Below are 25,622 nucleotides of genomic sequence, written 5' to 3' on the forward strand. Positions count from 1 at the left end.
CAGCCAGTCTCAGGGGCGGCCTCTGAGGGCCTGGGGAGGGGGAGCCTCTGGACTAGGGCGGGGCTGGAGGCGAGCTCTCCGCTCCCAGCACTGAGGGAGAGGATCCTGAGCTCTGTAAGTGGCAGACAAGGAAGAGACCCAGTCTGCAGGAGGGGTGGGCTGGGTCTGGTGGGAACGCCCAAACCCCTGCGCTCCTTCTCTCTTTCCTGCTCTCTTCCCAACCTTTTCTCCACACATAGGACCTCTCCTGCCCAGGCCTGTCTCCTCTTTGTCTTTCCCAGCCTCCATCCATCTCTGTCTCCCTGTTTCTCAGTCTCTCCGCCTCTGTTTTTGTCTCATCCTCTGCCTCTCTGTCCTGTCTCCCTGCCTCCTCCTCCACCTGAACTCAGCGCCCACCTCCTATTTCTCCCTTGCATCCCTTTTCAGTTTCCAGCTGGTTCTGTTGGTTGTCCCCTTCCCAGCTGTCCCCTGATTTCCAAGCTTCCTTGATGTCAGCCCTTGGCCGGGCAGTTCCCACGATCTCATTGGTCTCACTTCTGTGTGTGGCATCATCTCTCCGTGGTCCCGTCCACCAGCTCTCTGCCAGGACCACAGGCTGCTCCAAGCCCTGGATCTCAGACCAGGATGTCTTACTGTTGAAGATATTTTTGCTCTTCCTGGAACAGGCCTTGTACCTTGTTTTCCCCTCTCCCACCTAAAACGTGTAAGTTTCATAGGGTTACATTATAGATAATACCCAAACTCAGGCAGGAAAGAAAAGCCTCCACCCAGCAACTGCACAGATGAAGGGAGACTGCAGCACTGCTTACTTCCGTTAGACTTGAAGAGGAGCTTCCAACCAGGAATTGGCTTTGAAAACAGGCTGTGGAGTTCCATCTCCAGAGTGCCAGGTGGTCAAGGGGAGTTTCAAGATTACTGCCCTCATACTCAGAGTGACATGTGCAGAAATACTATCTGTTTATTGTGCTTCAAGCAGCCATCAGATCAGGACTATTGCTGGGCAAAGCCTCTTCCCGCAGCCTAGGGGTAGTAAAGGTGGGGGTAGAGGTGCTGGGGGTGGGGCCAGAATCACACACAGTCTGCTCTGGCCTCTTTGCCCAACTTCACAGGCAAGTCAGGTGGCTGAAGCCAGCAGAACTTGCTCTGGGACCAGGGTGGAGGCACCTACCTGCCATCCAGACCTGGCCGGGAGGTCCTGACTCCCAGCTTGGCTTGGCTCTCCTCCCAGGTTTTTTTTTTCTGTCCCTGGCAGTGCGGACGGTGGCCAAAAGCTTGAGCTTGGGAATCATGCCCATTGGTTCAAATTCCAGACCCGCTCCTCACTGCCTGTGGGATCCCCTAGCCTTTCAGATCCTCCATTCCTTTGCCAGTAAAATTGGCTCTGTAGTGCATTGGCTGCTGGAAGGAAACAGATGACATCCGTGTTGTTATTGCTCCTGAGACTTGCCAGAAAGCCCTCCATGATCAACGTAGATGCCATTTCTTCCCAGACGCTCCTTTCCCCACTCCTGGGTTCAGCATTTCCTCTGGGCAACTTCAGCCCTTGCTCCTCCCTCTTTTTGCACCCGCCCCACCTGCTCCACTCACTCCAGTCACCCCAGGGTGCTGTCTAGTTGTCTGCATCCCGCTCCTGCCCCGGGTCTGGAAGCTCCTCAAGGGCAGGAATGGAGTTACTTCCCTCCCTGTGCACTCAGGACAGGGCTGGGCAGGAGAAGGGAAGCCGAAGGAGTGGTGGAGAGTCCCGAAGGAAGGGACTAAACTCCAGCCATCTGTCCAGCAGTGTCTGTTCACATCCTTCCTCCCTGCACGGGCACAGACATACACATGCGCATATGCTCACTGTCTTTCTGGTTGAAAGTCCTGGAGCCCTTCGGAACGCTGCTGCCCGGCGGGCCTACAGTTTAGAAAGCTGTTCTGCCTGTCCGTGGCCTCGGCTGCCACCTGGTGGCTGCGCGCTCTAAAGGAAGGGTAGATTCAGCAGAGCCTCGGAAGTTGAGCTTCAGGCGCCGCTCTTCCCGCTCACACTGGGACTAGACGCCTTTCCATGGCGTGGTGCCAGAAACCTCTCAGGTCATGCCAGCAACTGGGTCTTCCTGTGGAATGCAAGGGCAGTGGGACCTCCGAGCCCCCTCCTTGTGGCCCCAGTGACCGAGTCTGCGAACACCTCAACCTCCCTGCGCTTTTGGTGGGGTCAGCTTGGGCGCTTAGCCATCCTAGTCCTGACATTACACCTCTTCTTTAAGCAGGAGTCTGGGAGTCCAGTGGGTTCTGTCCTGGGCCATGTTTTTTCCAGAGGGTGAGAGATGGCATCATTTCTGGGACCTTGTTCCCTGGAGACTCTGGCCCCCTGAAGAAACAGGATAGAGAGAGCGAGAGCAAGAGCGAGCCAGAGAGAGAGAGAGAGAGAGAGAGAGAAAGTATTAAGGATGAATCTCAGTGTCTGCCCCGAGTAAATTGGAAGACGATGGCATCAGGGGCACTGCTCTGGGCTGTATAGACTGTGCCTTCACTAACAGGTCCCTGAGACCAGGTGTTGTGGGCCCGTATCCCTGGAGGGACCGGTGCCTTCCTCTGATTCGAAGGTATCATTTAGGCTAGTGAATGGCATTGAGAATGGCAGATGCCAGGGACAAGCAGGAGCGTGTGTGGCTTGAGGATGCGGCGTGGATGTGTGACATTTCGGAGCCTGCAACACATCCATAGGGAAGCCCTGGAGGAGCAGTTGGGTGCATGGTGGAGTTCTGAAACTCAGCTGGGCAGTCAGTACTTGAGCCAGAGATTCTGCTTTCCACCTGGATGCCCACTGAGAGGTTAAGAGCTCAGGTCTGGGTCAGGCAGCTTGGAAGTAGCACAGCTTGGACACTTGGCAGCCTGGGACTGTGGATAAATCAACTTAATTCTCCGAGCTCCAGTTCACTGTAAATCGGGGCAGTAAATGATGTCTACATGATAAGTGGTGTTATGAATGTTAAACATTCACATGAAATGCATAGAATAGTGCTTAGCATACAGTACACAATAAATGTTAGCTATTTAAAAATTGCTATGCTTATTCTGATTGTTTATTACAGAGTGAACTGAATTGGATGCAAGATCATGGTGTGTCAGAGCTAGCAAGTTCCTTAGGATCATTTAGCCCAGTTTACTAATACAACACTATGGAATTTAAGCCCAAGGAAGGGACAGTACCTGACCAGGATCATGTAAGGAGTTCAGTGAGAAGTAGGCTGGAGGCTCTGCGTGGCTGGCAGGTACAGAATGTGCCAAACCCATCTGCCAGCCTGGATCTCTTGAGGCATCAACACAATGGAACTGGCCACACTGATTTGTTCCACACTGCTGAGGCTGGTACAGTTCATTTGTAAATGAATAACTGGGCCTTTGGTCAGTTCTAGCTGTGAGCTTGGAGGTATGGGGTGGGATGGTGAGGACAGTTGGGGGCAAAGGGAGGAAAGGGGCAGGGAGGAGAGAGGAGAGAGAAAAAGGGGAAAAAGGGGAATGAGACAGGCTGAGCTAGTGAACTGGAATTGGAGGTTGGGAAGAGGCTTTGCTTGATGGTGGTGGGGCTGTTTTCTTTTTAATTTTAATTTAATTTAATTTTAAGTTCCAGGCTACATGTGCAGGATGTGTAGGTTTGTTACATAGGTAAAAACATGGTGGTTTGCTGCACCTGTCAACTCATCACCTAGATGTTAAGCCCAGCATGCATTAGCTATTTATCCTGATGCTCTCCCCACTCTTGTTCCCAACAGGCCCCAGTGTATGTTGTTCCCCTCCCTGTGTCCATGTGTACTTATTGTTCAGATCCCACTTATAAGTGAGAATATGCGGTATTTGGTTTTCTGTTCCTGTGTTAGTTTGCTGAGGATAATGGCCTCCACCTGCATACATGTCCCTGCAAAGTACATGATCTCGTTCCTTTTTATGTCTGCATCGTATTCAATGGTATATGTGTACCATCTTTTCCTTATCTAGTTTATCATTTATGGGCATTTGGTTTAATTCCATGTCTTTGCTATTGTGAATAGTGCTGCAATGAACATAAGCTTGCATATATCATTTATTTTTATTTTTATTTTTGAGATGGAGTCTCATTCCATCACCCAGGCTGGAGCAGGTGCAATGGTACAATCTCTGCTCACTGCAACCTCCTCCTCCTGGGTTCAAGCAATTATCATGTCTCAGCCTCCAGAGTAGCTGGGACTACAGGTGCATGCCACCATGCCTGGCTAATTTTTATTTTTATTTTTGTATTTTTAGTAGAAACGGAGTTTTACTATATTATTCAGGCTGGTCTCGAATTCCTATCCTCAGGTGATCCACCCGCCTGAGCCTCCCAAAGTGCTGGGATTACAGGTGTGAGCCACCACACTCGGCCACATGTATCTTTATAATAGAATGATTTATTCCTTTGGGTAGACACCCAGGAATGGGATTGCTGGGTCAAGTGACATTCTGGCTCTAGGTCTTTGAGGAATCACCACACTGTCTTCCACAATGGTTGAACTAATTTACATTTGCTGATGCTGTTTTCTACATTGAATCTGAGGGCTACTGTATGATGTGTAGGACACTTTCTGACTGGAGCCTCACAATGATCCTACCAGGTGGTTACAACTGAGCCCAAGTTTTAGAGGAAAAAAAATGTAGACTCAGAGAGAGAAAAGTGATTTGCTCAAGGTCACATAGCCAGCTAGTGGCATTGAACCCTGGCCTTTTGACTTTAAATCTATGGCTAATTCTACCCCAGCATAGGGTTCTCTTTGGGGGGTGTGTGTGTGTGCGCGTGTGAAATGGGGAGACAAAGAAGGGAACAGTGTTTGCCTCTGCAGAGCATGCAGTCCATTTGGAAGCATGCATGTGGGAAAGCGAGGAGGGACCCTGTCAAGCATCTAAGAGGAGTGGTTGGCATGTGCTGTGTCCACCTCCATCCTTCTCACTCACTACTCAGTGCCTGTAGCCTCGCCTCTCTCCCCAACACTCTGCTAGGATTGCTCTCACCAAAGACACTATTGTCCTACTCCCTGTTGAAAGGTAAGATGGTCTATCTGATTCTTCTGCTCTCAGTATAATAGGATAATCACCATTTTCTCTGGGAAGCTGTTCCTGACCATCTGCCCACAGCTCATCAAGCTCCTATGAGCCTGCAAACTCACCCTGGTCATGCTGCCCATCTCTCTGAACAAGATTGTGAACTCTGAACTCCGTGAGGCAGACCACATACACCTCTTTATTGCAATGTGCAAGTGTGTTGCATGGGCCTGGAATATAGGAGGTCTCCGAGAGCTATGTGTTGACATGGAGACCTTATCCCTTGCACTCACTTACACTGCTTCCAGTAAAGTATCAACTTCCAGATCAGCACCTTCAGCTCCATTCCCTCCTGCACAGCTCCACAGGCACCTCAGGTCCAAAATGGAATTCTTGATCTTTCACCAGCTTGAGTTCTCTGTTCCTGCAAGTGGCACCCATTCACCCAGACCAGAGATAAGGGAGTCACCCAGAATCCCCCTCTCCCTCAGCCCCTGAGTTTCACTTTCCAACACATCTTCCTCCACTGCCACTCCCAGTTCCCCGGCTTCAAGCCTCGATCTTGCCTGATGTTTGCAGCTGCCTACCCCCTTGTTTTCATTTTCACCCCCAAATTTTCCTCTGCACTGCAGCTAGGGAGACCTTTCCTGCTAGAATCCAGCCATTCACACCCGCGAGAGGAATCTAAACTCCTCGAGGCAGGTGTAGCCTAGTGGCTATGTGTGTGAGCTTGAAGCCAAATTTCCCTGAGCAAATCTCATCATGCCAATTTTACATTAGCGGGAGGTACCCTAACAAGGGCATATCAGGGACTGAATATGCACATTAGGGATAAAATGAGGCCCATCTTATGAGGTTGTGGTGAAGAGTGAATGAGTTAATGGATGTAAAGAAAGCATATAGTATGCTCAGTGAATGACAGCCATCGTGATTTTCCTTTCCTTGCCTGCAATATCTCGTGCAGCCACTAGATGACTCCACCTTCTTCTCCTTTTCCAGTGCTGCCAACACACTATTGCTGGAACTTCTCCTGCCTTTCCTCCCCTCCCTCACCACACATCTCCATGCCTGTGTTGTTCATGTTTTTCCTTCTGCTAGCCTTACCTTCCCTAGGGCATCTCCCTGACATCTTTTACTACATCTCACCCTCGGCTCTTGGAGGGCGGGATGTACCCAGGAAAACTGGCATAGTGCCTGCAGCGAACAAATACTCAATGTTTGCTGAATGAATGAATGCGAGTTAGCCAATATCAGCTCAGCTACTTACATCACTTAGCCTCCCCAGGTCTCAGGATCTCCTTTTATCTGTGGTGACCATCCGGTGCAAAGCCCTAGCACAAGACCTAGCATGCTTTAGACCCATGGTTGCCATGCACAGCCAGCTGTCTGTCAATCATTGCCCATTCCCATTGCTCACCAGCCTTTGTGCACTCTATGTTCACCCCTGTTACCTCACCAAGCTGAGGGTCTTAAACGTCGTTTTACCTCTTCCCAAAGGTCATTCTTTACTTGGTAGGGTAGGGTCTAGAAATAGTCTGCAATTTGGTTAGAGTATAGATTTAGTTTGCAACCCAGCTGGGCTGGGTGAGCCCAGGCTTGGCAGATGGTTCAGCTGAGCCCAGAGGTTTCCCATCTGCCTGGAAAGCATAGGCTCAGCCTCCCACTTCCCTGAACCCCAACCAAGCATCCTGGCTGGCTGTGCTCCTGGTCCTCTTTTTCTCTACTCCAGTTCCTGTCCTGGCTTGGGCTGGTTCCTGGCCACTCCTCATGGATCTCTGGTCTCTGCCTCTGTCTTTACCTGCTTGACCCTGGTCCTTGTGCCACTTATAGTAAAGCCCTGAAGCAATGACCATTTTTTTATAGGACCAACTCTCAGGAGATGGAGATTCAATCACTCCATCAAAGAATATGAGCATTTCCGAGGCTCTTGTAAGGTACGTACTTTCTATTGTTTTCCTTAAGGGTTGAATCTACCTACACTTAATCAATTCCACCACAGTGTACAGCGTGTGTGGAGGGGCGTGGGGTTGGTGGTGGACTGTCAGAGGCTGAACACTTTTCGAAAACTTGTGGACAAAGTTTATTGCTTTCTCCATACGTAATACCAGTTCCTGTTCTCTGTATTGGTTGCAATATCTTTTTTTTTCTTTTTTGAGATGGAGTCTTTCTTTGTCGCCCAGGCTGGAGTGCAGTGGTGCGATCTCTGCTCACTGCAACCTCTGCCTCCCGGGTTCAAGCAATTCTCCTGCCTCAGCTCCCCGAGTAGCTGGGATTACAGGCGCACGACATTATGTCCGGCTAATTTTTGCATTTTTGGTAGAGACGGGGTTTCACTATGTTGGCCAGGCTCATCTGGTACTCCTGACCTGGTGATCCGCCCGCCTTGGCCTCCCAAAACGCTGGGATTACAGATGTGAACCATCGCGCCTGGCCTGCTTGCAATATCTTGAACAGCCACAAGATGGCAGAACTTATACAGTTACTGGTTCAACATTGATCTTCCTATCAATGTGAAATTTACTTTTTGTCCTTTACCTGTTCACTTGGGCACTGCCCTGGTGTTATGGACTGAAGGTGAAAATTGATGACAAGATCAATGCTGGACCAGGAACTCCCCCATAACCAGTGCATATAGGGGAGTCTGCCCAGGCTGCGGGTCTGAGTGGAGTGGCCACTGATGGATGCTTGCAGAGATGTGAGAGCAGATAGAACCCTGGCTAGAAGTCAGGTGTTCGGGATTCCAGAACTGGCCTTGCCCTGCCTCAAGTTTAGCTACCATTTATTTCTTGAGGACTATCTCTATGCCGCATTTTGCCCAACCACCACAATGGAAGCACCCATCACCAGGGTTTGTGTCTTAGGCAACTGGTTGTTTTATAGAGGTCTCAGGCAATGCAAAGCCCAAGACAAACCTGTGTGGTCATGGCGACCTGGCAATCTTTATTAAAATGGAAGCTCTGGCCAGGCGCGGTGGCACAAGCTTATAATCCCAGCACTTTGGGAGGCCGAGATGGGCGGATCACGAGGTCAGGAGATCGAGACCATCCTGGCTAACACGGTGAAACCCCGTCTCTACTAAAAAATACAAAAAAAAAAACTAGCCGGGCGAGGTGACGGGCGCCTGTAGTCCCAGCTACTTGGGAGGCTGAGGCAGGAGAATGGCGTAAACCCGAGAGGCGGAGCTTGCAGTGAGCTGAGATCCGGCCACTGCACTCCAGCCCGGGCGACAGAGCGAGACTATGTCTCAAAAAAATAAATAAAAATAAATAAATAAATAAATAAATAAATAAATAAATAAATAAATAAAATGGAAGCTCTGATGGCTGAATTTGTAAACCAGGTCGTTGTGATGCAGGAAAGTATTCTGGCAAAGGTGGATGAGTTTGGTAATATTAGATATCACTTCTGGGCAGGAGTCTAAGGCTTCTGGAAGAGAAGAGGTGGAGCAGCATAGTAATGGATGAAATGACTGGTGGCAAATGAGTTTACTTCTTGTCCTTTGCTCATGACCTGTTCACTTGGGCACTGCCCTGGTGTTATGGACTGAATGTATGTATCCCCCTCAAATTCATGTGTTTAAATTTTAGCCCCCAGTGTGATGTTATTAGAAGGTGGGGCCTTTCAGAAAAAATTAGGTCATGAGGATGGAGCCCTCATGAATGAGATTAGTGCCCTTATAAAAGGGACCCCAGAGAGCTGTCTTGCTCTCTTTCTGCCATGTGAGGACACGGCAAGAGGACCGTGGTCTGCAGCCCCGAAGAGAGCCCTCACCAGCACCTGACCATGCTGCACCCTCGTCTCAAATGTCCAGCCTCCAGAACTGTGAGTACTATGCTGAAGAAAGCCCTCACCAGAACCTGACCATGCTGCACCCTCATCTCAGACATGCAACCTCCAGAACTGTGAGCACCACGTTTCTGTTGCTTATAAGCGATCCAGTCTATGGTATTTTGTGAGAGCAGCCCTAATGACTACCTTATGACTGAAAGTATACTTCATAATAGTGTTCGGGGTCACTGGGAAATGTGTTCAGAAGATTTCAGATGTGTATCAGCAATGGTCTTCTTCCATTTGTCCTGGAAAGAGAGATGAAAATCACATCACAAAAATGCTTATCTGTGTCTATTGGCCCTTTTCCTTACATATGCCTGAAACTCCAACCTCTATGGGTGCCTTTTGTGCTTATTTTGGCTCTGACATAGACAGAAATGGAACAAAATAAATGTACAGTATAATTACAACTACTGTAAAGCAAAGCAATTTGCAAACGTCAAGAGGAAATCCTGTGTCCAAGTTGCCTACGTCTTATGGACCACACTGTGGGGCTCTGCCAGTATTCTGTGTGACTTCCAGAAGATAACTTGACCCTCTTTAGCTAAAGGTAACACCAACCAGAGTCTCTATGATCTCTCATACACAATGCTCAGCATTTAATAAGAAATCAGTAGGCACAATGACCCATTCACCAAGCCAAAGCAAAACCAAACCAGACAACAGAAATAATCTCTTAGGAGAAACAGATATTGAGTATTCAGACAGAAACATTAAAATAGCCATGAGTAATGTGTTTTAGAAAATAGAGAGAAAGACGGAGCATCTCATCAAAGAGTTCCATCTATAAAAAGAGTGAAATGGGAATTCTGTAATTTTTATTTTATTTTTAATTTATTTTTATATTTTGTATTTTATTTTTAATGGAGAAACAGAGTCTCACTCTGTCCCCTAGGCTGGAGCGTTTTGGCACAATCTTGGCTCACTTGAGCCTCCTCCTCTTGGGTTTAAGTGATTCTCATGTCTCGGCCTCCCAAGTAGTTGGGATTACTGGCATACACCACTATGCATGGCTAATTTTTGTGTTTTTAGTAGAGATGGGGTTTCAACATATTGGCCAGGCTGGTCTCGAACTCCTGGCCTCAAGTGATCCACCTGCCTCAGCTTCCCAAAGTGCTGGAATTGATTACAAGCATGAACTACCATACCTGGCCAAAATCTGGAATTATTTAGCAATGCTTTGTAGTTTGGCTTTGTCTATAGGCTTTGAATATATTTTTATAACATTTATTCCTACGTATTTTGTACTTTTGGCTGCTATTGTAAATGGAATTATGTTTTGAATATCATTTTCTAGCTGTTCATTACTATTGCATACAAATACAATTGATTTTTGTATATTAATCTTAGTGTTAGAGGTCCTCAAGATCACTCTAAGGTTTGAAGATTCCCTGGAAGGACTCAGAGAATTCAGAAAACCTATTATACTCATGGTTACAGTTTATTACAGTGAAAAGATACAGACTAAAATCAGCAAAAGAAAAAAGTGTATAGGGGGTGTCCAGGAGAGACCAGAAGTGAGATTCCAGTAGTCTTTACCCAGTGGAGTTATATGAGCAACACTTAATTTTCCCAGAAATGATGCATGACAACACATATAAAATATGACCAACTAGGGATGCTCATCCCAGCCTTGGTATCCAGGGTTTTTAAATTTTCATGTACTTATTTATTTATTTATTTTTTTACTGGGAGCCAGTCATGTAAGCTTGTAGCATCTATGGGACTGACTTTAGTTACTCAGTGTCCAGCTGTTCCTGAGGCGAACTGATGAGCATGGCCCAAGGCCTCCCTATAAATCACATGATTTGCACAGACTGTCTGGTGTGGCCCAGGCAGGCAGACACTCTTTTCTGGCAAGGTGGGGCTCAGAGGTTGTCTCCCAGGAGCCAGTCAAAAGCCATTCTAATCTTTTTTTAAATTTATTTTATTATTATACTTTAAGTTCTAGGGTGCATGTGCACAACGTGCAGGTTTGTTACATAAGTATACATGTGCCATGTTGGTTTGCTGCACCCATCAACTCGTCATTTACAGTAGGTATTTCTCCTAATGTTATCCCTCCCCCAGCCCCTGAGAGGCCTGGTGTGTGATGTTCCCCACCCTGTGTCCAAGTGTTCTCACTGTTCAGTTCCCACCTATGAGTGAGAACATGCGGTGTTTGGTTTTCTGTTCCTGTGTTAGTTTGCTGGGAATGATAGTTTCCAGCTTCATCCATGACCCCGCAAAGACATAAACTCATCCTTTTTTATGGCTGCACAGTATTCCATAGTGTATATGTGCCACATTTTCTTAATCCAGTCTATTATTGATGGACATTTGAGTTGGTCCCAAGTCTTTGCTATTGTGAGTAGTGCCACAATAAACATAGTGCATGTGTCTTTATAGTAGCATGATTTATAATCCTTTGGGTATATACCCAGTAATGGGATCATTGGGTCAAATGGTATTTCTAGTTCTAGATCCTTGAGGAATCACCACACTGTCTTCCACAATGGTTGAACTATTTTACAGTCCCACCAACAGTATAAAAGCATTCCTATTTCTCCACATCCTCTCCAACATCTGTTGTTTTCTGACTTTTTAACGATTGCCTAACTGGTGTGAGATGGTATCTCATTGTGATTTTGATTTGCATTTCTCTGATGACCAGTGATGATGAGCATTTTTTTTTCATGTGTCTGTTGGCTGCATAAATGTCTTCTTTTGAAAAGTGTTTATATCCTTTGCCCACTTTTTGATGGGGTTGTTTGATTTTTTTCTTGTAAATTTGTTTAAGTTCTTTGTGGATTCTGGATATTAGCCTTTTGTCAGATGGGTAGATTGTAAAAGTTTTCTCCCATTCTATGTCTCCCAGACTCTTCACTCTAATGGTAGTTTCTTTTGCTGTGCAGAAGCTCTTTAGTCTAATTAGATCCCATTTGTCTATTTTGGCTTTTGTTGCCATTGCTTTTGGTGTCTTAGTCATGAAGTCCTTGCCCATGCCTATGTCCTGAATGGTATTGCCTAGATTTTCTTCTAGGGTTTTTATGGCTTTAGGTCTAACATTTAAATCTTTAATCCATCTTGAATTAATTTTTGTATAAGGTGTAAGGAAGGGATCCAGTTTCAGCTTTCTACATATGGCTAGCCAGTTTTCCCAGCACCATTTATTAAATAGGGAATCCTTTCCCCATTTCTTGTTTTTGTCAGGTTTGTCAAAGATCAGATGGTTGTAGATGTGTGGTGTTATTTCTTAGGGCTCTGTTCTGTTCCATTGGTCTATATATCTTTTTTGGTACCAGTACTATGCTGTTTTGGTTACTGTAGCCTTGTAGTATAGTTTGAAGTCAGGTAGCATGATGCCTCCAGCATTGTTCTTTTTCCTTAGGATTGTCTTGGCAATGTGGGCTCTTTTTCGCTTCCATATGAACTTTAAAGTAGTTTTTTCCAATTCTGTGAAGAAACTCATTGGTAGCTTGAAGGGGATGGCATTGAATCTATAAATTATCTTGGGCAGTATGGCCATTTTCATGATATTGATTCTTCCTATCCATGAGCATGGAATGTTCTTCCATTTATTTTTGTCCTCTTTTATTTCATTAGCAGTGGTTTGTAGTTCTCCTTGAAAAGGTCATTCACATCCCTTGTAAGTTGGATTCCTAGGTATTTCATTCTCTTTGTAGCAATTGTGAATGGGAGTTCATTCATGATTTGGCTCTCTGTCTGTTATTGGTGTATAGGAAAGCTTGTGATTTTTGCACATTGATTTTGTACCCTGAGACTTTGCTGAAGTTGTTTATCAGATTAAGGAGATTTTGATCTGATACCATGGGGTTTTCTAAATATTCAATCATGTCATCTGCAAACAGGGACAGTTTGACTTCCTCTTTTCCTAATTGAATACCTTTTATTTCTTTCTCTTGCCTGATTGCTCTGGCCAGAACTTCTAGCAGTATGTTGAATAGAAGCGGTGAGAGAGTGCATCCTTGTCTTGTACTAGTTTTCAAAGGAAATGCTTCCAGTTTTTGCCCATCAGTATGATACTGACTGTGGGTTTGTCATAAACAGTTTTATTATTCTGAGATACATTCCATCAATACCTAGTTTATTGAGAGTTTTTTTTTTTTAGCATGAAGGGCTGTTGAATTTTGTTGAAGGCCTTTTCTACATCTATTGAGATAATCTTGTGGTTTTTATCATTGGTTCTGTTTATGTGATGGATTATATTTATTGATTTGTGTATGTTGAACCAGCCTTACATCCTAGGGATGAAGCCAACTTGATTGTGGTGGATAAGCTTTTTGATGTGCTGCTGGATTCGGTTTGCCAGTATTTTATTGAGGATTTTTGCATCGATGTTCGTCAGGGATATTGGTCTAAAATTCTCTCTTTTGTTGATGTGTCTCTGCCAGGCATGGGTATCAGGATGATGCTGGCGTCATAAAATGAGTTAGAGAGGATTCCCTCTTTTTCTATTGATTGGAATAGTTTCAGAAGGAATGGCACCCGCTCCTCTTTGTACCTCTGGTAGAATTTGGCTGTGAATCCATCTGGTCCTGGACTTTTTTTGGTTGGTAGGCTATTAATTATTGCCTCAATTTCAGAGCCTGTTATTGGTCTATTTAGAGATTCAAGTTCTTTCTGGTTTATTCTTGGGAGGGTGTATGTGTCCAGGAAATTATCAATTTCTTCTGGATTTACTAGTTTATTGGCATAGAGGTGTTTATAATATTCTTATGGTAGTTTGTATTTCTGTGGGATTGGTGGTGATATCCCCTTTATCATTTCTTATTGCATCTATTTGATTCTTCTCTCTTTTCTTCTTTATTAGTCTTGCTAGTGGTCTACCAATTTTGTTGATCTTTTAAAAAAAACCAGCTCCTGGATTCATTGATTTATTGAAGGTTTTTTTTTTGTGTGTGTCTCTCTGTCTCCTTCAGTTCTGCTCTTAGTTATTTCTTGCCTTCTGCTAGCTTTTGAATTTGTTTGCTCTTGCTTCTCTAGTTCTTTTAATTGTGATGTTAGGGTGTCGATTTTAGATCTTTCCTGCTTTCTGTTGTGGGCATTTAGTGCTATAAGTTTCCCTCTACACACTGCTTTAAATGTGCCCCAGAGATTCTGGTAGGTTGTGTCTTTGTTCTCATTGGTTTGGTTTCAAAGAACATCATTATTTCTGCCTTCATTTTGTTACTTACCCTGTAGTCATTCAGGAGCAGGTTGTTCAGTTTCCATGTAGTTGTGCAGTTTTGAGTGAGTTTCTTAATCCTGAGTTCTAACTTGATTTCACTGTGGTCTGATAGACAGTTTGTTGCAGTTTCCAATTTTTTACATTTGCTGAGGAGCGCTTTACTTCCAATTATGTGGTCAATTTTAGAACAGGTGTGATGTGGTGCTGAGAAGAATGTATATTCTGTTGATTTAGGGTGGAGAGTTTTGTATATGTCTATTAGGTCTGCTAGGTGCAGAACTGAGTTCAATTCCTGGATATCATTGTTAACCTTTGTCTCATTGATCTAATATTGACAGTGGGGTGTTAAAGTCTCCCATTATTATTGTGTGGGGGTCTAAGTCTCTTTGTAGGTCTCTAAGGATTTGCTTTATGAATCTGGGTGCTCCTGTATTGGGTGCATATATATTTAGGATAGTTAGCTCTTCTTGTTGAATTGATCCCCTTACCATTATGTAATGGCCTTCTTTGTCTCTATTGATATTTGTTGGTTTAAAGTCTGTTTTACCAGAGACTAGGATTGCAACTCCTGCCTTTTTTGGTTTCCATTTGCTTGGTAGATCTTCCTTCATCCCTTTATTTTGGGCCTATGTATGTTTCTGGATGTGAGATAGGTCTCTTGAATACAGCACACTGATGGGTCTTGACTCTATCCAATTTGCCAGTCTGTGTCTTAATTGGGACATTTAGCTCATTTACATTTAAGGTTAATATTGTTATGTATGAATTTGATCCTGTGATTATGATGTTAGCTGGTAATTTTGCCCATTAATTGATGCAGTTTCTTCCTAGCATTGATGGTCTTTACAATCTGGCATGTTTTTGCAGTGGCTGGTACCAGTTGTTCCTTTCCATGTTCAGTGCTTCCTTCAGGAGCTCTTGTAAGGCAGGCCTAGTGGTGACAAAATCTCTCAGCATTTGCTTGTCTGTAAAGGATTTTATTTCTCCTTCACTTATGAAGCTTACTTTGGCTGGATGCGAAATTCTGGGTTGAAAATTCTTTTCTTTAAGAATATTGAATATTGGCCCCCACTCTCTTCTGGTTTGTTAGGGTTTCTGCTGAGAGATCCACTGTCAGTCTGATGGGCTTCCCTTTGTGGGTAACCTGACCTTTCTCTCTGGCTGCCCTTAACATTTTTTCCTTCATTTCAACCATGGTGAATCTGACAGTTATGTGTCTTGGGGTTGCTGTTCTCGAGGCATATCTTTGTGGTGGTCTCTGTATTTCCTGAATTTGAATGTTGGCTTGCCTTGCTAGGTTGGGGAAGTTCTCCTGGATACTATCCTGCAGAGTGTTTTCCAGTTTGGTTCCATTCTCCCCATCACTTTCAGGTACACCAATCACATGTAGATTTGGTCTTTTCACATAGTCCCATATTTCTTGGAGGCTTTGTTTGTTTCTTTTTACTCTTTTTCCTCTAAACTTGTCTTCTCACTTTATTTCATTAATTTGATCTTCAATCACTGCTAGCCTTTCTTCCACTTGATTGAGCCAGCTATTGAAGCTTGTGCATGCATCATGAAATTCTTGTACCATGGTTTTCAGCTCCATCAGGTCATTTAAAATCTTCTCTACACTGTTTATTCTACTCAGTCATTCGTCTAATCTTTTTTCAAGGTTTTTAGCTTCCTTATGATGGATTAGAACATGCTTCTTTAGCTCCGAGAAGTTTGTTATTACCGACCTTCTGGAGCCTACTTCTGTCAACTTGTCAAAGTCATTCTCTGTCCAGCTTTGTTGCATTGCTGGTGAGGAGCTGTGATCCTTTGGAGGAGAAGAAGCACTCTGGTTTTTAGAATTTTCAGCTTTTCTGCTCTGGTTTCTCCCCATCTTTGTGGTTTTATCTACCTTTGGTCTTTGATGTTGGTGACCTACAGATGGTTTTTTGGTGTGGATGTCCTTTTTGTTGATGTTGATGCTATTCCTTTCTGTTTGTTAGTTTTCCTTCTAACAGTCAGGTCCCTCAGCTGCAGGTCTGTTGGAGTTTGCTGGAGGTACACTCTAGACTCTGTTTGCCTGGGTATCACTAGCAGAGGCTGCAGAATAGCAAATACTGCAGAACAGCAAATATTTCTACCTGATCCTTCCTCTGGAAACTTTGTCCCAGAGGGACACCTGCCTGTATGAGGTATCTGTCGGCCCCTACTGGGAGGTGTCTCCCAGTTAGGCTAAATGGGGGTCAGGGACCCACTTGTGGAGGCAGTCTGTCTGTTGTGCTGGGAGACCCACTGCTCTCTTCAGAGCTGTCCGACAGGGATGTTTAAGTCTGCAGAAGTTTCTGCTGCCTTTTGTTCAACTATGCCCTGCCCACAGAGTTGGAGTATATGGAAGCAGCAGGCCTTCCTGAGCTGTGGTGTGCTCCACCCAGTTTGAGCTTCCTGGCCACTTTGTTTACCTACTCAAGCCACAGCAATGGCAGATATCCCTCCCCTGCCAGGCTGCTGCTTCGCAGGATGATTTCAGACTGCTGCGCTAGCAGTAAGCAAGGCTCCGTGGGTGTGGGACCACTAAGCCAGGCATGGGATAGAATCGCCTGGTCTGCCAGTTGCTAAGACTGTTGGAAAACTGCAATATTTGGGCAGGAGTGTCCTGTTTTTCTAGGTACAGTCTGTCACGGCTCCCCTTGGCTAGGAAAGGGAAATCCTTTGACCCCTTGTGCTTCCTGGGTGAGGCAATGCCCCTCCCTGCTTTGGCTAGCTGTCTGTGGGCTGCACCCACTGTCCAACCAGACCCAATGAGATGAATGAGGTATGTCAGTTGGAAATACAGAAATCACCCATCTTCTGTGTCAGTCACACTGGGAGCTGCAGACCAGAGCTGTTCCTATTCAGCCATCTTGGAATGGAATAAGCCAGTCTAATTTTTGGAATGTGCAGGGTTTGAACATCCCAAACCTGCTGAGTGAATGCTTTACTTCACAACTTTCTTCTCTCCTGAAACCTTCTTGACTCATTTATTAGTTTTTGTAGCTTCTTCCTCTTCTTTTTTGGAAACTTTAGGATTTTAAAATGAACTTTATTTTTAGAACAGTTTTATTTATTTATTTACACTTTTTTGAGACAGGGTCTCACTCTGTTGCCCAGGCTGGAGTGTAGTGGAGCAATCATGGCTCACTGCAGCCTTGACTTCCTGGGCGCAAGCAATCCTCCCACCTCAGCCTCCTGAGTAGCTGGGACTACAGGCGTGTGCCACCATACCCAGCTAATTTTTTTGCAGAGACCGGGTTTTACCACGTTGCCCAGGCTGGTCTTCAACTTCTAGGCTCAAGCAATCAGCCTGCCTTAGCATCCCAAAGTCCTGGGATTACAAGTGTGAGCCATGGTGCCTGGCCATGAACAGTTTTAGATACATAGAAAAATTGAGAGGATAATACAGAGTTCTTGTGCACCCTCCATCCAGTTTCCCCTGTTATTGATGTCTTATATTAATATGGTACATTTGTTACAATTTATGAACCAGTATTGATACTTTATCCACTAAAGTGTGTAGTTTTTCAGATTTCCTTAGCTTTTACTTAATGTCGTTTTCTGCTCTAAGATTCCATTCAGGATATCATGTTACATTTAGTTGTCTTCTAATCTCCTTAGGCTCCTCTTGGCTGTGGCAGTTTCTCAGACTTCCCTTGTTTTTGATGACTTTGACAGTTTTGAGTGGTGCTGGTCAGGTATTTCGTAGAATGCCCACGATTGCAATTTGATGTTTTTTTCTCATTAGACTAGGGTTATGGGTTATTGGGAGGATGACTACAGAGATATCAGGCATACTTACCATCAGTGTGACTTATGGTTGTTAATGTTCACCTTGATTGCCTTGCTGAGGTATTCTTTTTCAGGTTTCTCCACTGTAAAGTTACTCTGCTTCTCTCTTTTCTTTTTCTTGTTTTTCTTTTTAGATGGAGTCTTGCTCTGTCCCCAGGCTTGAGTGCAGTGGCATGATCTCAGTTCACTGCAACCTCTGCATCTCGGGTTCAAATGATTCTCCCTCCTCCGCCTCCTGAGTAGTTGGGACTATAGGAGTGCACCACAATGCCTGGCTCATTTTTGTATTTTAAGTAGAGATGGGGTTTCACCATGTTGGTCAGGATGGTCTTGATCTCTTGACCTGGTGATCGGCCCACCTCAGCCACCAAAAGTGCTGGGATTACAGGTGTGAGCCACTGCTCCCAGCCCCCTCTTTTCATATTGTATTGTTTGCGAGGAAGTCACAATGCACAAGCCACACCTAAAGTGAGGGAGTTATACTTCTTTCCTTGAGGGCAGAGTTTCTACACAAATTATTTGGAATTCTTCTGCATGGGGGAATCTGTTCCTTTCCCTCCATTTATTAATATATTTGATCATTTATTTATATCCATATGGATTAATGGATATTTACTTTATACTCTGGGTTATAGTCCAGTACTGCCTTATTTATTATATTCAAATTGTTCTAACTTTGGTTATTGGGAGATATTTGGTTGACTCTTGCTTCTTTGATCTGCATCCATCAGTGTGGTGAGTTTTGTCTGTTTTGTTTTGCTTTTAAGCCATTACTTTCTGGCACTACAAAATACTCCAGATTCATTCTGTATATTTCCTGACCCAGTCTTGGATCAGCCTTTTCTCCAGGGAGACTTGCTTTCTTTTATTGGAGAAGGGTATTAGAAACCAAGATCTGAGTGTTAGGTGTGGTCATTGCTGCTGGGGTGTACTTTCTTTTAACCTGTCTTAGCTAACAAAGCAAAGAAACATAAATGTGTACACTAACCTGAGCATATATACATATCCATAAATATCTCTATATGTAAAAGTATCTGTGTCTCTATTAAACACAAGTTCATACTGATGTTTCCACTTCTAATCCATGATTACATGGATCAATCTATGGCTTCCTCCCCCTGCTTGTCTATAAATTATCACTCTAACAGTGAGAAATCTGGCACCTACCATTTGCCATCCACTTATTTAATTGTTTAATTTCAGTGTATATGTGTAGCCATATCAGATTTGTTAAGCCATGCCCCACGAAAAAATGCTTTACCAACTAGCGTACAGTGGTATGTGCAACTTTAGTCTTACAGACTCCACTCATTTCCAAAGGTAGTTAGGTCAGCTCTTTCTCCCCTACCTCCTTCAGTGAGGTTGGTTCATACCCTTATGATTAAAAAAAAATGTTTAATTCTGGGCCAGGTGCGGTGGCTCACGCCTGTAATCCCAGCACTTTGGGAAGCCAAGGCAGGCAGATCATGAGGTCAGGAGATCGAGACCATCCTGGCAAACATGGTGAAACCCCATCTCTACTAAAAATACAAAAAAATTAGCCACGCATGGTGGCAGGTGCCTGTAGTCCCAGCTACTCGGGAGGCTGAGGCAGGAGAATCGCTTGAACCGGGGAGGTGGAGCTTGCAGTGAGCCGAGATCACGCCACTGCACTCCAGACTGGGTGACAGAGCGAGACTTCGTCTCAAAAAAAAAAAAAAAAAGAAAGAAAAAAAATGTTTACTTCTGGTAAAAACTACATAACAAAAAATTTACCATCTTAACTTTTTTTTTTTTTTTTTTTTTTTTAAGACAGAGTTTCACTCTTGTCTCCAGGCTGGAGTGCAGTGGCACGCTCTCAGATCACTGCAACCTCCACCTCCCAGGTTCATGCAATTCTCTTGCCTCAGCCTCTCGAGTAGCTGGGACTACAGGCGCCTGCCACCATACCTGGCTAATTTTTTTTTGTATTTTTAGTAGAGACGGGGTTTCACCATGTTGGCCAGGATGATCTCAATCTCCTGACCTGGTGATCTGCCCACCTTGGCCTCCCAAAGTGCTGGGATTACAGGTGTGAGCCATCGCTCCCGGCCCATCTTAACTATTTTTAAGTGCACAAGTCAGTAGTGTTAAACGAATTTCCATTGTTGAGTGACAGATCTCCAGAACTTTTTCACCTTGAAAAACTGAAACTCTATTCCCATTAACCACTCCTCATTTCCTTCTTCCCTAGGCTGCTGACAACCACCTTTCTACTTTGTTTCTATGAATTTTGGTTACTTTAGGTATTTCATATAAGTGAAATCATACTGTATTTGTCTTTTTGTGACTGGCTTATTTCACTTAGCATAATGCCCTCAAGATTCATCCATGTTGCAGCATGTAACAGGATTTCCTTCATTTTAAAGACTGAATAATGTTCCCTTGGATGCATATACCACATTTTGTTTATTCATGCATCTTTCAATGGATATTTGGGTTACTTCCACCTCTTAGATATTGTGAATGATGCTTCCATGAACATGGGTGTGCAAATAGCTTTTTGAGATCATGCTTTCAACTCTTTTGCTTATTTGTTTATTTTAGAGACAGGGTCTTGCTTTGTCACCTAGGCTGGAGTGCTGTGGCACCATCATACCTCACTGGAACATCCAACTCTTGAGCTCAAGTGATCCCCCTAGCTCAGCTTCCTGAGTAGCGGGAACTACAGGCACTTACCACTATGCTCAGCTAAATCAATCTTTCTTTCTTTCTTTCTTTCTTTCTTTCTTTCTTTCTTTCTTTCTTTCTTTCTTTCTTTCTTTCTTTCTTTCTTTCTTTCTTTCTTCTTTCTTTTTTTCTTTCTTTCTTTTTTTTTTTTTGTGGAGATAGGGTCTTGCTATGTTGCCTAGGCAGGGTTTGAATTCCCGGCCTCAAGCAACCCTCCCTTTTGCCTTCCAAAGTGGTGGGATTACAGATGTGAGCCACCATGCCCCACCAATTCTTTTGGACATATACATGAAAATGGGATTGCTACATGATAATGGCAGAGCTATTTTTAATTTTTTGAGGAACTGCCATACTGTTTTCTATAGTGGCTGCAGCATTTTACATTCCCACCAACAGGGCACAAGGGTTTCAGTTTCTCCACATCCTTGCCAGCACTTGTTATTCTGTTTTGTTTGTTTGTTTTGTTTTGTTTTTTGAAATGGAGTCTCTGTCACCCAGGCTGGAGTGCAGTGGCACGATCTTGGGTCACTGCAACCTCCACCTCCTGGGTTCAAGCAATTCTCCTGCCTCAGCCTCCTGAGCAGCCGGGATTACAGGCACATGCTACCATGACTGGCTAATTTTTGTATTTTTAGTAGAGATGGAGTTTCACCGTGTTGGCCAGGCTGGTCTTGAAATCCTGACCTCAGGTGATCTGCCCACCTTGGCCTCCCAAAGTGCTAGGATTACAAGTGTGAGCCACCGCACCTGGCCTATGTTCTTTTTTTTTTTTCTTTTTCTTAAATAGTAGCCATTCTAATGGGTGTGAAATATTTTTAGAAGTTTTAAATGCATGTTTTCAATGTGAAAAAGACAGAGCTACATTTTTCTTCTTTATATCTGTATCAGACTGTTCTTGCATTGCTGTAAAGAAATACCTGAAACTGGGCAATTTATAAGAAAAGAGAAATTGGCTCTTGGTTCTGCAGGCTGTAAAAGGCTGGCACCAGCATCTGCTTGGCTTCTAGGGAGGTCTCAGGAAACTTACAATTATGACAGAAGGCAAACGGCAAGCAGGCACATCACATAGTGAAAGCAGGAGCAAGAAAGAGAGAGTCAGGTGTGGGGAGGCACTACACACTTTTAAAAGACCAGATCTCGCTATCTTGAGAGCAGCACCAAGTAGATGGTGCTAAACCATTCATGAGAAATCCACCCCTGTGATCCAGTCACCTCCCATTAGGCCCCACTTCCATCACGGGAAATTACAATTCAACATAAGATTTGGGTGAGGACAAATATCCTAACTGTATAAATATCATGTATCTTTTATTACTTTTTATTGCCCTTTTTGCAATAGCTAGAACTTCCAATGCAACACTGAATATTAAAAGAAGTGATGAAAGAAGATATCTTATTCCCAATCTTAGGGAAAAAGCATCCAGTCTACCTCATTAAGTAGAATGCCAGCTGTGGGTCTATTAGAATGCATGACCTGTATAAGGTTAAGGAAATTCTTTTTTTATTATTAGTTTCCTGAGAGTTTTTAAGAGTATTACATGTTAAATTTTGCCAAGTGCTTTTCTGCATCTACTGACATAAACGTATGGTTTTTCTTTTTTTCAATACTCAATGATTTTTTAAGTGCTAAATCTAGCTTGCTTCTTGGATGAACCCCACTTGGTCATGGTGTATTACCCCTTTTATATATTATTGAAACTTATTTGATAATATTGTGGATAAGAATTTTATGTCTGTGTTCCCGAACAAAATTGGTCTGTAGTTATTTTTCTTTATAGCATATTTTTCTTGTTTTCATATTAGAGTAATACTGGCCTCATAAAATGAGTAAGTTGAGTTCTCTGCCTCTATTTTCTTAAAGAGTTTGAAAGGATTGGTATTATTTCTTTCTTAAATATTTGATAGAATTTACCAGTAAAGCCATTGGAACCTGGTGTTTGCTCTGTGGGAGATTTTAAATTATGAATTTTTTTTTAGTAGACAAAGAGCTATTCAAATATTTTATTTCTTCTGATGCAGAATGATAATTTTTATTGTTGAATTTATTGGCGTAAGATTGTTTGTAACACTTTCTTATTATTCTTTTTTTTTTGAGGCAGGGTCTCATTCTGTCACCCAGGCTGGAGTGCAGTAGCATGATCTCAGCTTACTACAGCCTCTACTACCTGGACTCAAGCCATCCTCCCACTTCAGCCTCCCAACTAGCTGGGATCACAAGCATGCAGCACCATGCCTGGTTAATTTTTGTATTTTTTGTAGAGATGGTGTTTCGCCGTGTTGCCCAGGCTGGTTTTGAAATCCTGAGCTCAAGCAATCCTCCTGCTTCAGCCTTCCAAAGTCCTCAAGCAATCCTCCCGCTTCAGCCTTCCAAAGTCCTGGGTTACGTTGCCTTATTATTCTTTTAACATCTATAAGATCTATAGTGATATTCTCTGTTTAATTCCTGATACTGGTAGTTTGTGTCCTTGCTCATTTTTTTCTTGACAAGTCTAGCTAGAGATTTAACAATTTTATTGATCTTTTCAAAGAGTCAGTTTTTGGTTTCATTGTTTTTCTCCATTATTTGTCACCAATTTCATTGATTTCTGCTAATGTCTTTATTATTTCTTTCTTTCTATTGGCTTTGGGTTTAATTGGCCCCTTTTCTCCTTCTAAGTTTCTAAGATGACAGCTTGGATCTTTGATTTTTAGACCTTTCTTCTTTTTTGTGTATAAGCCTATAAGGCTTTAAGGCATTGCTTTAACTGCCTCTTACAATTTTTCATGTTTTGTGTTTTCATTTTTATTCTGTTCAAAATATTTTCTACATTTTTAATGCTTTCTTCTTTGACCCATGTTGTTTAGAAGTGAGTTTTTAAAATTTCCAAATATTTTAAGCTTTTCCAGATATCTTGTTTTTGTTGCTTTTTAATTTCTTTATGGACTTCTCAGATAACATTTAAAAATTTCAACCCTTTGAAATCTGTGTTTTTTAAAGATCAGCATATTTTGATCAATGTTCCATGTGCATTTGAAAAGCATGTGTATTCTACAGTTGTGCCTAATGTTCTATAAATGTCAATTAGACTAAGGTGATTGGTAGTGTTATCAGATATTCAGTATTCTTCCTATATATTTTTAGTTGTATATCAGATTCTAAAAGACATGTGCTAAATTCTCCATCTATGATTTTGAATTTGCATATTTATTTCCTTATTTCTGAAAGTTTTGCTGCATGTAATTTGAAGCTCTGTTATGAAGCACGTAATCTACCTGATGCATTGATCCTCTGTTATCATGAAGTGTTCCTCCTTGTCTCTGACAATATTCTTTATCAGTAGTTAATTTTGTCTGATAATAGTATAGCTACTCCATATTTCTTTTGCTTACTGTTTGCATGACATATCTTTCTCTATTGTTTTTATTTTAAAGCTATTTGTGTCTTTCTATTGGAAGTTCATGTCTTGAGCATAATACATAGGCAGTCAGTCCCTGCTTTTTAAAAAATCCAGTTCATCAGTCTCTTTGATTGGAGTGGTTAGTCTAGTAATCTTTAATGCAATTATTGATGTGGTTGAATTCAGGTCTGCCATTTTGCTATTTTTTTCTGTTCGTCTCATCTGGTTATTATGTATTTCCCTATTTCTCCTTTCATGCCATCATTTGTATTAATCAAGTGTTCTTCAGTAATTCATTTTAATGTGTCAGCTGATTTATTAGTTCTCTCTTTGCATTACTTTTTAGTGGTTACTTTACGGATTACAATATGCAGTTTAACTGGTTTTAAACCTTCTCTAAGTTTATGTTAAATTATGCCAGGTAAAATATAGCAACCTTGCAACAGTATATTTCCATTTCCCCTTTTTCATATCCTTACTATTATTGATGATATTTATATATTTTATGTAATATAAAATATATTATATATAAATATACATAACATATGTATATAAGTACTATATATTATATATAAACATACATACAATAAGCCCAACAATACAGTTTGATTATTTTTTGTTTAAACGGTCATATATTGTTTAATGAAATTAAGAAAATAAGAGTTAAAAGAATCTTATTAAAAATAACATTCTATGTATATGTATATATACATACACACATGTTTATATGCGTGTATGTATGCATCCAATGGTCTTTATTTCTTCCTGTGGGTCCACTTTTATTTGGTGTCAATTGTGGCAATGATGATACAAAAAGATTAATGTTTTAAAATTCAAAATTAATACAACTAAGTTGGCATATATTTTTCTGTTTTACTTTTTTTCAAACCTTAACAGAACACCAGGTGATGTAAAAAGAAATGACTGAACAGAATTCCACTGGCCAGAATAAATCGAGAGTCCTAAGGAAGTTCATATTTTTTGATTTATTAATTCTACTTAAAGGAATAAATTTTGAGAAAATGTTTAAAAATTGCACAAGAGATTTATGTACAAGAATGTTTAATAACACAGTCAAAAGAAGGGAAGATCATAAGTGACCAACAATAGGGAAAGGTAAAACAAATTATGGACCACCCATAAAATGGGGCATTATGTAGTAACTAAAATTATGTCTCTTTGAATAACTCCTTATAATAAGGGGGAAGCTCATGATTTAATATTAGGTGAAAAGAGCAGTATTAGAAATGTATTATATAGATATATGTGAGATAATATAATTTAAAAATATACAAGTTGAATAGACAAAATATTGAAGGAAAATAGTAGTATTACCAAATGGGATTACAGGCCGTTTTAATTTCCTTTACTGTCTATTTAATTTTGTTTAACAATTAATGTGTACTATTTTTCCACCAACAACAGGCAAGCCAAGAGCCAAATCATGAATGAGCTCCCATTCAAAACTGCCACAAAAGAATAAAATATCTAGGAATATATCTAACGGGAAGTGAAGGACCTTTTCGAGAAGAACTACAAACCACTGCTCAAAGAAATCCGGGATGACACAAACAAGTGAGAAAATATTCCATGTTCTTGGATAGGAAGAATCAATATCATGAAAATGGCTATATTGCCCAAAGCAATTTATAGGTTCAATGCTGTTCCCCTTGAAGTACTATTGAGATTCTTCATAGAATTAGAAAATCTTTTAAAATGCATATGGC

At 42.4% G+C, this 25,622-nt stretch overlaps 1 long non-coding RNA gene across 1 annotated transcript; it reads left to right on the forward strand.

The window, feature by feature from the left end:
* On the forward strand, positions 1-25,380 carry LOC111548799. Its single transcript, XR_004228475.1, has 3 exons — positions 1-114; positions 6,895-6,965; positions 25,321-25,380. It is a non-coding gene; the product is annotated as an uncharacterized LOC111548799 (long non-coding RNA).
* Positions 25,381-25,622: the final 242 nt, after the last annotated feature.

The sequence above is a fragment of the Piliocolobus tephrosceles genome, chromosome 1 (assembly GCF_002776525.5).
Source record: "Piliocolobus tephrosceles isolate RC106 chromosome 1, ASM277652v3, whole genome shotgun sequence".
Taxonomy (NCBI): Eukaryota; Metazoa; Chordata; class Mammalia; order Primates; family Cercopithecidae; genus Piliocolobus; species Piliocolobus tephrosceles.